The sequence below is a fragment of the Anabrus simplex genome, chromosome 2, assembly GCF_040414725.1.
Source record: "Anabrus simplex isolate iqAnaSimp1 chromosome 2, ASM4041472v1, whole genome shotgun sequence".
Taxonomy (NCBI): Eukaryota; Metazoa; Arthropoda; class Insecta; order Orthoptera; family Tettigoniidae; genus Anabrus; species Anabrus simplex.
Window position 1 is genome coordinate 1,222,948,685 of NC_090266.1, and position 12,832 is coordinate 1,222,961,516.

The 12,832-nt window shown below is 40.9% G+C and overlaps 1 protein-coding gene across 1 annotated transcript in view; it reads left to right on the plus strand.

Moving 5' to 3' along the window:
* The window catches only part of LOC136864819 (GATOR1 complex protein NPRL2), a 210,314-nt gene that overhangs the window by 23,002 nt on the left and 174,480 nt on the right, over positions 1 to 12,832 (plus strand). The window lies entirely within an intron of this gene.

The following is a 12,832-nucleotide window of genomic DNA, read 5'->3' on the forward strand; positions in this document are numbered from 1 at the left end:
GGAGCAGTGCAGTTTCAGACTGCATAGGAGCTGCCAAGACTAGATTTTTAGGGAGCACCGAGTCATTACAAATACTACAACTGGAATTGACGATTATGTTTATGTTTCATAGATATAGAGAAGGCATCTGATAGAGTAGCAAGGGATAGGATGGTGGTGATACTGAGGGATAATGGGATTATATATGCAATCAAAGGTATTTATGTTGACAATTGATGGTAGAATGAATTCTAGGTTCAGAATAGTTACAGGAGTATGTCATGGTTGTAAACTTTACCCCTTTTTTGTTCATAGTTTAAATGGATCATTAACTGAAACGGGTGTCACTTCACTAATGGGGGTGCATGTTTAGGAATGAGAAAATCATGCCAAATGATTTGAAGTGATACCTAAAGTTGCAGAGAGGAGAGACCCTTCCTTTGTGCTTGTCATGAAACCATCATCCCAACTCTAGAGCTAATCTTACTACCCCCTGTGGGTGGGGGCCGCAGATGAAGAATACACCCTGCCTGCCGTAAGAGGCGACTAAAAGGGGCGACCAAGGGATGATTGAATTAGAACCATGAAACTACTTGTGATTAGTACCATCACACAGGGAAAGCCATGTGTCACCTTTACTTGCGAGTAGTACCACTATGTTAGGTACACAATAGGTTTGTGATTAGTGGCAGCAGGGAGCAGTTCTTTGTGGGTTTCCAGTACCTGTGATTAGTACCACTATATGCGGAACGTCATGGGCTTACTTTGCCTGTGATTTGTGCCATTATATGAGAAACACCATGGGTCTGGGCGTTGCCTGTGATTAGTACCTCTATATGGGCGACACTGTTGGTCTGCGTTGCCTGTGATTTGTACCCACTATGTGAGGAACACCACGGGATAGCAGGAGTCTCTGTGATTAGTACACCTATTGTCCCCGTTTCTACCATCAAGGTAATTTTCCCCAGACTAGTCAGCCAATCCCAGGCGTGCTCAGTCCGAACTATGATAAAAATAATGCCTTAAAAATATCTACACCCTGGATTATTTTGATGGGGAACATATAACAAAATATGGACACGATGAGGTCAACTAAAAGCTATAAATAAAGCAAGGCGAAGCATGACGTCAATTTTGGAGGAAAATCTGTTTGTTAAAATAAACAAGGAAAATATGAAAAAAGATATCACAAAGTATCAGATGATCAGAATTTTTACATCACTCAGAATTTTCCTTTCAGCTTGATAAAGTCCATCTTTAGAATAAAAAATACACTGTATAACAAATAACAAAAAAAAAAAGGCGCACCAGGAAGGAATTGTCCGATGGCGATAAAAATCGGTGAATGTGAGGAACAGACATAGAAAAACAAATGATCAAAAGTGCAGAACAATCGAATGATTTATTGCAGAGTTAGAGCGTTACAAAGTGAGGATGTCAATAAGGTGTTGGTCCATCCCTGGCCTGGATGCAAGCTGTCGTTCGACGTGGCATAGAATGATAAAGTTCCCAGATGGTGTCCTGCGGAATTTCGTGCCAAATGGTCTCCAACTGTTGGGCTAAATCGGCGACATTCCGGGATGTTCGCAATCGCCTTCCCATGACGTCCAATTTCTGCTCTATGGGAGAGAGATCCGGTGACCGAGCTGGCCAAGGAAGGATAGGGCAAGCTTGAAGACAGGTCATAGCAACACCTGCTGTGTGCGGCCGGGCATTATCCTTTTGGAAAGTAAGGCCTGGATGTCACTGAAGGAACAGTAACACAATTGGCCCTAGAATGTCATCAACATACTGCTGTGCTGTCAGTGTGCCAGAAATGACTACCAGAGGGTTCCGGCTATCAAAGGAGATGGCACCCCAGACCATCACCCCCTGTTGTGGGACTGTGTGGCGTGCGATAGTCAAGGCAGGATCCCCACGCTGGCCTGGATGTCTCCAAACACGTCTGCGGTTGTTGTCAGGGCACCGTTGGAAACTGGACTCATCACTTAAGACTATACGTCCCCAGCCAGTGCAGTTCCATGTTGCTCGAGCAAAGCACTACTGTAATCTGGCTTGACAGTGAACAGGCGTGAGTGGTAAGCGGCGTAACGGGCGGCGCAAGCGCAAATTCCTCTCGCTCAGGCATCTGTTGATCATCGTGGTGGACACGTGTGCGGGTCACACGCTGGATCGTTGGTAATGACGACTCCAGTGCTGTGACAGCTGTTCTGACAATCGCTCTGTCTGCCCATGCTGTTGTGGCCCTCAGTCGACCACTGCTGTCCTGATGCCTGCCTTTGCTGACCCACACTTGCGAGCATCATCTGATCGCCGCATCACTTTGACCCAAATGTCCAGTGACAGCTCGATTTGACCAACCAGCTTCTTTCAGTCCTATCGCATGGCCTCTTTCAAACTCTGACATCTGCTCGTAATGAGCACAAATCGTTCGGCATGGCATTCTTACAGACGACGTTAAGATAGCGCAGTCGAATGCAACAGCTACTTTGAGCATACGCTTCAGAATCGCGCCTTATATACACCTGATGCATGCGCTGTTTGGATGCGCGGGAGCTTCCGCTATTCATACATTGGACATGAAACTTTAATCATTTCCATATTCGGTCCAAATGTCTTTGCATACATAATTTCCTTACAATCGAACAACGCCTTCCCGGTGCGTCATTTTAATTTTTTTTTTTTTTTGTTATAGAGTGTATATTACAAGTATACAGTGTATGCCGACACATATACTTAACATTCCAAATCAAATCTTGAAGTTTCATTAATTTTACACCTTGGGCTTGGGTACTCGCACCACGCTCCTGGCATTACTTTTGTTAACACTTTTAACTGTAGATGAGTACATTCCCTTTTCCTACACACTTGACATTGCAGTGGGGGTCCCTAACCTTAAGAAAAGACGTGATTTAATGCGCAAAGGGGAGAAATAAAACTAATCTAACTGTACAATATATAACACGCTGAGTGGTAAAACATCCTACGCAACCTCATGGGCACAACAAAACACACACAATAAAATCACAAAAATGGCAAATATGCTCAATCAAAGAAACAAAAACTTGATGTCATATTTTCCAGGGTTCACCAAGAAAGCATGCGGCACTCACGCAACTCTCATTCACTCAAAACCTCGATGGAAAATATAAGGAAACATAATTTTACACTTTAAGCAACACATCCTATTCAACGTAGGTTCCTGAAATAAATTACATGACACAAAATCAATCAACTGGTGGACTTTATAATGACACGCACAAATCAGCGTGGATTCCTGAAATAAATTACATGACACAAATTCATAAAAAGAATAACAGAGTATGCTTTAACTTTCAACACATAATTCAACATTGGTTTCATTAAAAGTCCACATGACACATGATATAAAAATCTTGTCTAATGCAACAACCGTAGAGACAAGGACAAAAACCATTAAAATCATCACGAAGCATAGGCCGCTAAAATAAATCACTCCTCGGTAGACGCACGTATCACCCTCGCCAACACACGGCTCAATGACTCAAAGTGGAGATTCAGTCTCCCAAAATAATGCAGCAATCATCAAAAAATAACATAGGCTCCGACCCTTTACACACGTTGCTCAACAGTCTACCCGAGGCAAGTCACAGAAACATGAAGATGCAGGCCTTTCAGATGAGGAACGCGTCCTCTTACTCAAAATCACACTAAATAATATCATATGTCCTAAAGTTGCCAAAAACTGAAAAAGTATATAAAATGTCGTCTAACATTCGCTTGCATGAAAAGAAACAAGACCGCGCTGGTCACAAATCAAAGCACTTGTGCTCGTAAAGCTAAACTAGAATGATAAAGTGGCCAACTCTGCAATAAATATCATAATCTGAAACTAAGAAATTGCCACATAGGCAATCGATCATGTCTGAACATCTGAAAGTTACTGAAATATCTCAATCTTACAACTCGAGAAACTCGCATTAATAATAATAATAATAATAATAATAAATTTTACAGAAATTTTTTTCTAACTATTCAAACTCGGAAAACGAAACTGGGTTCGAGGAACTCGTGAATCAGTTACTAATTTACACTCGTCTTTATATTGAAATAGTCATGAAGATGACGCTATCAAAATTTGTGGATCCAAACTCCACCATCTCACACACTCTCATTCACACATCATGCAGTAAATCCCAGAAAACATGACGGCATGTTTCCGTACACTTTGAATTCCCATTAATACTTTAATCTAGTCCTTCCTGACTTCAATTTGATTCCTTATTTACATTTAAGCCCCAAGACATACACTGCGTCTCAAACATCAAAACAAACAAATCAAAATAAATGAGGCTAAAATAAGAAACTGACTTGTAAAAAGATGTTAACCACTCAGCCAATAAATCTGAATTTAAAAAACGTAAGAAAGCAAGCTGCGACCTTATGCAATCGGTCCACATTTACGTTACAATTATATTTACATTAACAAGTTTCCTAACATTTACTTTAAATAGGATGTAGTCCTTCCAAACTAAAGCTAAATTTAGAGAAATGAAATATCAAAACTAACCTATCCCCTATAGCAACATTAAAACACGTTCACACTCTCATAATTACATTGAAAATTCTGTACTCATCTATTTCGTTGACTCCTCACCGCCAGCCTTTGGGACAGCCGGCCCCCATGGTTTTAACCAGCCATAGCGAAGCTGATGCCTTCAGAAAAGACTTGGATCAGCCCTCGGGTTTCCATCCTGCCGTAGAACTGTGGTCTCGTAGTCTCCGTCCCTGCTTCTGCTTCTGGATGTCGTCTAAAACATCCCCTCATTCATGATGTAGAAACTAGGTCAAGATTAACCTGCTGGTTACTAGAGTACTACGGCCGGGGTAATTTCCACTGACCATGAAACCAGTTCTCATTCAGCCTACGGGAACAACTCCTCTTATCTCACCATAACTAGGTCAGATATTCCCATGTATATGCAAGACTGGAAACTGTAAAGTTTATGCCCTCGGGAAACTATTTTCACAGGCAGGCTACTATGCATTCAAAATGATTAAATGAAACTGTTCTTTCCCTCTGGAAATCGAAAGTTAAATGCCATTCTCTCAGTATTTGAAAACTTGAATAAATTAAATGCAGACGGAGCATCTTCCAACAAAATTACAAGTCCCCACACGATCACTTGCGTAAATGAACACTTCTTCTCAAGATGTTACCTGCATGAATCTCGCCGAACAATAAAAGCCACTAGCCCACACGCTCCTCGCTTTTATCAATTTTAAGACGCCGTTGTATCCTTGATCGGAGCCATCACTCGCATAGACCAATGACTAGCCAAATTTACTGTGGCTCTATCATTTCATTGGCTCAACACATCGCTTACCTGATGCTTACTTCAAACGTATATTTGCAGCTCCTGTAGCCTCTCGCTGGGCCTCCGAAATGTTGTCCGTTGGTCTGGCCATTGGAGTTCTATTGTTCCCTTGTTCTACTTTGTGTACGTTATGTCAAAGTTCCTCCTTTGAAACTTAGCTGGCGAGCAAATAAACCCGAGCTCCAAGCTCCCTGCAGAAATTGCGACGTGCTGCTCAATGTAGATGTTACCTGCCAGTTACTAGCACTTAATAAAAATGAAATATTCTCTGCATATACAAATAAATGACTGATTAATTGAATGAGCACTTCAATAAGGGATCACTGTGTGAGGTCCACCATGGGTTTGTGTTGCCTACGAGTGACACCAATGTGTGAGAAACACCATAAGTCTGCGTTACCTGTACGACGTACAATACTTGTGAGTAGTGGGAACACCATGAGTTTATGCTGTCTTCGATTAGTACCGCAACTTGAGAAATACCATGGTTCTACTTTACTAGCAGTATGTGCCATTATGAGGGACAATTGACCTGGATATTGCACCCCTTTAGACAACAGGCATCATCGATTCAGGATTGTGCTTTGGAAGCAGTCCCTTGGTCAGTAAGATAGTTTCTGGGAAGGTGAGGCATTGCGGGTCGGATCCACTGATTGTTTTAAATTTATACCCATCCATTCAGTGGATGAAATTTGGACTTTTAAATTGTCATTATATTTCGTCTCATGGCCGATGACCTAGATGTTAGTCCCCTTTAAACAACAAGCATCATCAACTAATCTTACTTACATAGAAAAGTGAAAATAAAGAATATGTCAGTGTGAGAAATGTGACCACTTTTTGTGTTCCTTTTGGCCAGAGCAGTTTATCATAGTTCATAAAGCTTGCATCATCTGTGGCCATGGAACTGCATCTTTCTATGGAAATAACAAAACTGTGGGTGTAGGGTGTATCTGTGATGTTAATGCCCACCATTTGAGCTGGCCCAGCAGTTAGTGACACAGCAAACAACAACAACAAATTATTTTCACTATAAGTTCTAAACTAAACAAAGTCCTCTAGTATCTCTGGAGGGTGTGAATAGGAATACTGCACTTTCCACAGAATTATTGTGTTTCATTTATAATTTTATTTTTCAAGCACGCTTTGCACCTTTTTGAGGGGAACTGTACTTTATTTGATGGTGGAAACTTCAAGAGAATATGCTCTTTTCTCTTCCCCTCTAACCTAAATGGTGGATGCTTGGCTGGTGCCCTTTTTGGTGGCAAAAGCGCAGGACGTAGACTTGGAACTGATGAAATGGATGGTGCTGAGATGTCGGAGAGAGGTGACTGTCGGGTTCACTTTTTTTCCTGGAGCAAGTTCCTAACTACTATCTGCATGAAATTCAGGAGTGTTATTGTTTTTGAGGACTGAGTTCTGCAAGAGTCGAAATGCATTAAAATGTGAGCAGTACAGTAAGTAAAAGAAAACCTTTTTTTGGGCACTTTACAGTTTTCCTCATGAAAGGATAGAGTGCTCTGCATGTGTTGTTTATAGTCAGTCACAGACTCTGGTTTCAGTTGTTTTTTCCAGATTTGTTTCTTTGAATCATTCAATCATTTCTGCTGAGTGGATGGTAGTTACCATAGTAATAACCTTTTAGTCCCTCCAAGAAACAAGCCATACATCCTCATTCTTCCTGAAAGTCATTTCCCCCTGTTTGAGAATTGCCTAGTGATCCTTTAGAGCTTTCGGTATATATATATATATATATTTTTTTTTTTGCTATGTGCTTTATGTTGCACCGACACAGATAGGTCTTATGGCGACGATGGGATAGGGAAGGTCTAAGAGTGGGAAGGAAGCGGCTGTGGCCTTAATTAACGTACAGCCCCAGCATTTGCCTGGTGTGAAAATGGAAAACCATCTTCAGGGCTGCTGACAGCGGGATTCGAACCCACTATCTCCCGGATGCAAGCTCACAGCTGCGCGACCCTAACCGCACGGCCAACTCGCCCGGTTTTTGGTATATTTGACTGTATTGTTCCACGTATGGCGGTGTTCGGTTCCCATAATTGTTTTCCAAGTCCAATGCTCATGTAATAATTATCCATATATACTGTATAACTGTGACCAAGATAATTTTCAAGCAGCTGAAAAACTGTACTTTGTAAATTCACAACACGTGCATCATATATCATGCGTTTACAGATATACCCCATGTTAGACTCACAAACCATCTTCACTAAAATCCCATATTTTATTATTTTACCGGGGTTGTGTACGTGGAATCTTAGGCGCCCTCTCCAGTCTAACATTCCCTCATTGAGAGCAATTTTCTGTTTGGGGGTATAAATTTCTGTCTGTCACAAAGTTTCTGTAAAATGGGGCTAATTTTATACAATCTCTCAGTGCTGTGCTCGTATTCGCTGCTGTCAGTAAAGTGGAGAAATTACAGGATACTTTCGAGGAGATTTTGTGGCTTGGTTTTTGAGAAAATAGGAGTGGAGAAAATTGGATCATCTGTACGGTACATTCTGAGAGATGGTTTACTAATGATGCCAGTAGTGAACATCGAACCCAGGAATTTTCTAATTTATGAAAACTGTCACCGGATTCCAGGTTTGTGTAAGAGAGTGTTTAGAGGAGCACTGATTACTTGACTGGCATACATATTTTTTTTGCTGGAACAGGTATTCAAGAAATTCAGCTGTGAGAAAGAGATTTACAAATGGCATCTTGTTAGCGTTTTCTGTTTTGATATCTAGACCTGGTGTATCCGTAAGTGGGATAGCAGGGGGCCGATATAAAGGCGAACCTTCAGGAAATGTGCTTCCTGTCACATGTCCAGGAGAATCTTCACTGTCGTCACTTTCACTTAGTTCAGGAATTAGATCATCACCTGAGTCTTAATTGAATAGGATGTGGGCAATTTCGTCAACACTTGTATTGTCCCTAAATGCCATGGTTACACTTCAGAATGTGTTTATACACACGCTTATGCAATCGCAAACCAACTATGCAGCTTACCTTGGCCAGCACTAGCCTTCGTTCTGAGAGGGAATTTGAAAAATGCATTGAAAGGGGAAATCTCTGAGGCCATATGGTTTCTGATGAATAGAAGCATTCATAAGGGTATTACCCTCATCTCTCTCGCACATATTTGTGACAAAAATAGACCACAGCTGTGTAGGAATGGCTAAAATTCAAGGTTGAACTTATCCAGGCTAACTCGGATACGGTCCAGAGCATGGACATGTGCTGTAGGCAGTAACTTGGATACAGGCGTGCTTGTGTTAATAGAGAAGGGGTGAAATTCACCTCTTTTCTAGCCAGACCAACGGTCTTGTCACTAGCCAATGCTCTAACCAATTCAGAACAATGGTCTTGTCATTAGCCAATAATCTAATCAAACCTGACCAATGGTCTTGTCATTAGCTAATAATCTAATCAAACCTGACCAATGGTCTTGTCATTAGCCAATAATCTAACCAAACTGGGCCAGTGGTCTTATCATTAGCCAATAATTTAAGCGAATATCAAGTTGGTGGCGAGTGAGAGTCTCTGTGTGTTTATCCTCTGTGTTCTTATAGGAGTTTTCATGTCTAATCCAATAGTGTGTCCAGAAGAATATAGTGATGTTCATCTAGACGATCCAGGCAGTGATTCCATATGTAGCAAAGTACTCGGAAATACGTCTGTACAATTTAAGTGCCTTTGTTTGTATTCCACGTATTACAATGGCCGCTGATGTGCCCAAGCCTCTCCTGCGGGAGGGTGTACGACTCGTCATTTCAACATGGAACATACCTCAGCAAGTTGGAAACTGGTTGACTGCCGTTCGTGAGTTTCATTATCCTTCACTGCCGACTGCAAAACTTCCTTGCATTCTTGTATCGCCAGCTTCGATTTCAGCCTCCATTAACTACGCTGTCTATATTATTGACATTTTTACTGTTAGCTGGTGATGTGGAAATAAATCTGGGACCCACGACAGATAGTGTGTTCTCAGTTTACCATCAGAATATCTGCTCTCTTACAAACAAAATTACTGAATGTGAGCTGTACCTACAAGAACTATCACCTTTCGATATTGTCGCCTTCTCTGAAAGTTGGTTAACTGACTTTGTTGCAGACACGGAAATCCCTCTTTCCAAAGAGTTTTCCATTTTCAGAACAGACCGTGGATCTCGGGGCGGGAGGGGGTCTCCTGGCCGTTAAATTCAAATGGCACACAACCCTATGAACTGATTGAAGTAGTGACTACAAAGCTTGTTTGGGTAGCAGTGAAATTTCACCATACCAAATACCGTATCTCTGCTTGTTTTTGCAGACCACCTCGATCAACCCTCAATTATTCTGAAAATTTTCTCTCTTCTGTAATATGAAAACCATTAATCTGAATCCTAATGTCATCATGCTGGATGACTTTAACCTCTATATATCTTGGAATTCCCCTGTACAAAGTATACCTTCTAATAGCGTCGATAAGTGTTATCTCGACCGTTATTTTACGGGCCTAGGCCTCCAACAGTATGTCCTTGAGAACACATGTGGTGATAGTATTCTTGACAGCTGCTCTGCTCCATTGAGCCTTCAGCTTTTTTGTGGGGCAAAATATTTTGAAATCGAACCACAAGTCTGTTGAGGAGACTTTCTCTATCCCCCCCACAAGATGTCGGCCACCCTTTAAGAGGAGCTGTGTACATATCTGGTGAAAGGTTGATTGGCAGGCTATCGATCACACCCTCTCTCTTCTACCCTGGCACTTGCTGCAAGTGGGTGAAGTCCAAGAAGCAGTGCACCTGTTTTACAACTGGACTAGTGTTGTGATCCGTGACCTTGTTTCCACTCATGAAACATCTGCCAGATCCCCCCCATGGAAGAAAAGTGACACCAAACTTGTAAAAATTAATAAATGAAAGCCTGGAAAGACTGGAAAATATCGCCTTCTGAAGTCAGCTATAAAACATTTTCTGTCCTTCTCAAACACCATAAACAGCTTCTCAAACGGGATTACCAGGACTACATAAACTCTGCCTTCCTAGAAGTGAGAAATAACAGCAAGAGATTCTGGTCTCTGATAAACAACAGGAAAAATATGAAGTGTGCCAGACACAGTGACATGGGGTGATAATTTAGCCAGTGGCAGTAATAGACCAGAAATTTTCAATGATTAGTTTGTGTCCAATTTTGTTGCACCTGTCCAGTTCCCAGATTTTCTGAGTATTGATTCTGTTCCTCCTCATAGTCTCAGTAATCTTTCCACCTCTGAGTCAGAAGTCTATTATTTACTTTCCTCCTTGCCAGGAAATAAGCCTACTGGTTCAGATGGCCTCAGTCCTGTCTTCCTTAAGAATACTGCTACGATTCTCGCCCATCCTATTGGTGTTATATTTAACCATTGCTTTTTAGCTGGCTGCTTTCCTGACCATTGGAAAATCACTAACGTCTCTCTGGTTTTTAAAAGTGGAAAGAGGTCTGACGTCAGAAACTCTCACCCAATTTCTATATTAGCCATCCTGTCACTCATGTGTGAAAAGTTTATCCACCAGCATCTCCTTTCTTTCACCATTCTTTATATATCATCCTAGCAACATTGTTTTCTTCCTGTCAGCTCCTGCCTAACTAATCTGGCTGTTGCTCTCCATCGTGCAACATCTGCTCTTAATGCCAGTTCTCAGCTGGATGTGTGTTACATTAATATTGCACTTCTTTCTTATAAATTTTCAGAATGTTTTAACATCCATGGTCGCTTCCTAACTCTCCTACAGAGCTTCCTCAATACTAGAACTTAGCGTGTGGCTCTTGATGGGTTCTGTTCAACTCCTGTTGTGGTACATTCTGGCGTCCCAGAGGGTAGTGTCTTTGGTTCCCTTCTTTTTATCCTATTTATTGACAATTTCATTAATACTATATCCTCTTTTCTTTGTGAAATGTTACTGTTTGCAGATGATTGTAAAATATTCAAACAAATCAATTCTTTATCAGCTGTAAACTCCTTACAGAGTGGGCTTAATTCTCTCTCTGAGTGGCGTTCTACATGGCGTCTTAAGCCTAATCCTGCCAAGTGTTCCTCTATCTCAATCATGCTTAGTCAATCCCCTATTCTTAGTAAATACTCTCTCCTTGGTAACCCATTCCCAACTCTAACTGAACAAAACGACTTAGGAGTGTAGTTTGACAGTAAATTGTTATTTGTCCCCCATATACAAAAGATAACCTCACGAGCAACATCACTTCTCGGTTGTATATATTTTCCGACATCTCCGATATTACATGTAATAAATATCATTTTTGGTCCGTATTGATGATATTAGATTGAAATAATAACATTAAGTTATTTAATAGACCACCTAATCAATACAAAATCATTTTGTATTGATTAGGTGGTCTATTAAATAACTTAATGTTATTATTTCAATCTCCGATATTCACGCCCTCAGAGCCTACTATGTATCTTGCATCCTATTGATTATTGAATTCGCGTCTTCCGTTTGATCCACCTCTTCACCTACTAATCTGATTCACATTGACCGTGTCCAGTCATTCTTCTGTGCCATTGTTAGAGCCAGAGTATCTGATTGTCGAAACTTGAGCAGCAGTTGGATATGGGATGAGTTAATCCTTCGCCTATTATCTACTCACAGGAAAGTAGCCGACCTTAGATTCCTATATAATGCTGTTAATGGTTTACTTAGTCCTCCTGAAGCTGCATCCTTCTTTTCCCTACATGCCCCAGCTTGCAAAACCAGGATAAATCCGCCCCTTCATATTCTATATTCCTGCCTCTCTCTTGCTCAGAGAACTTAATTTATCCACATTTCAACCCTCCTTAACTCTTTTTATCTTCTGGCAGGAAGTTGGATGTTTTTTCTTCGTGTGCCTCCTTTAATCAATTCTTCGTATGTGATGTGGATTGTCATAATGGGGTATATACACGATTTTTCACAATTTTACGCTAAGCTTTTAACATTATAAGTCATTACTTTCATTTTTGGTCCGTATTGAAAATAGCAATCTCACTTAATTTACAAAAGGTATATATTTATTATTCAACCTATTCAATACATACAGTACCACGTTATGTGGTTAATGAGACATAAAAGATCTGAAGGGCGAAACATGTGCATAATATTCAGATCTTTTATGTCTAATTAACCAGATAACGTGGTATTGTATGTATTGAATAGGTTGAATAATAAATGTATACATTTTGTAAATTAAGTGAGAAGCTTTTAACATTCAAAGACTGCCTACTGGCCATGGAAACAACTTGGCAAACAAAATGGAATTTAATGGGGAGCTGTCAATATTAATGGGGCTTTTGGAAGAAAGAAAGTAGAACTGGCTGAGTCAGTAAAGAGGATGCATCTGGATGTGCTAGGAGTAAGTGATATTCGGGTAAGGGGAGATAACGGAGAAGGGATTGGAGATTATGAAGTGTACTTGAAGGGTGTTAAAAAAAGGGGGGGGGGGAAGGACCGGGTGATTTGGCCGTGCGGTTAGGGGCG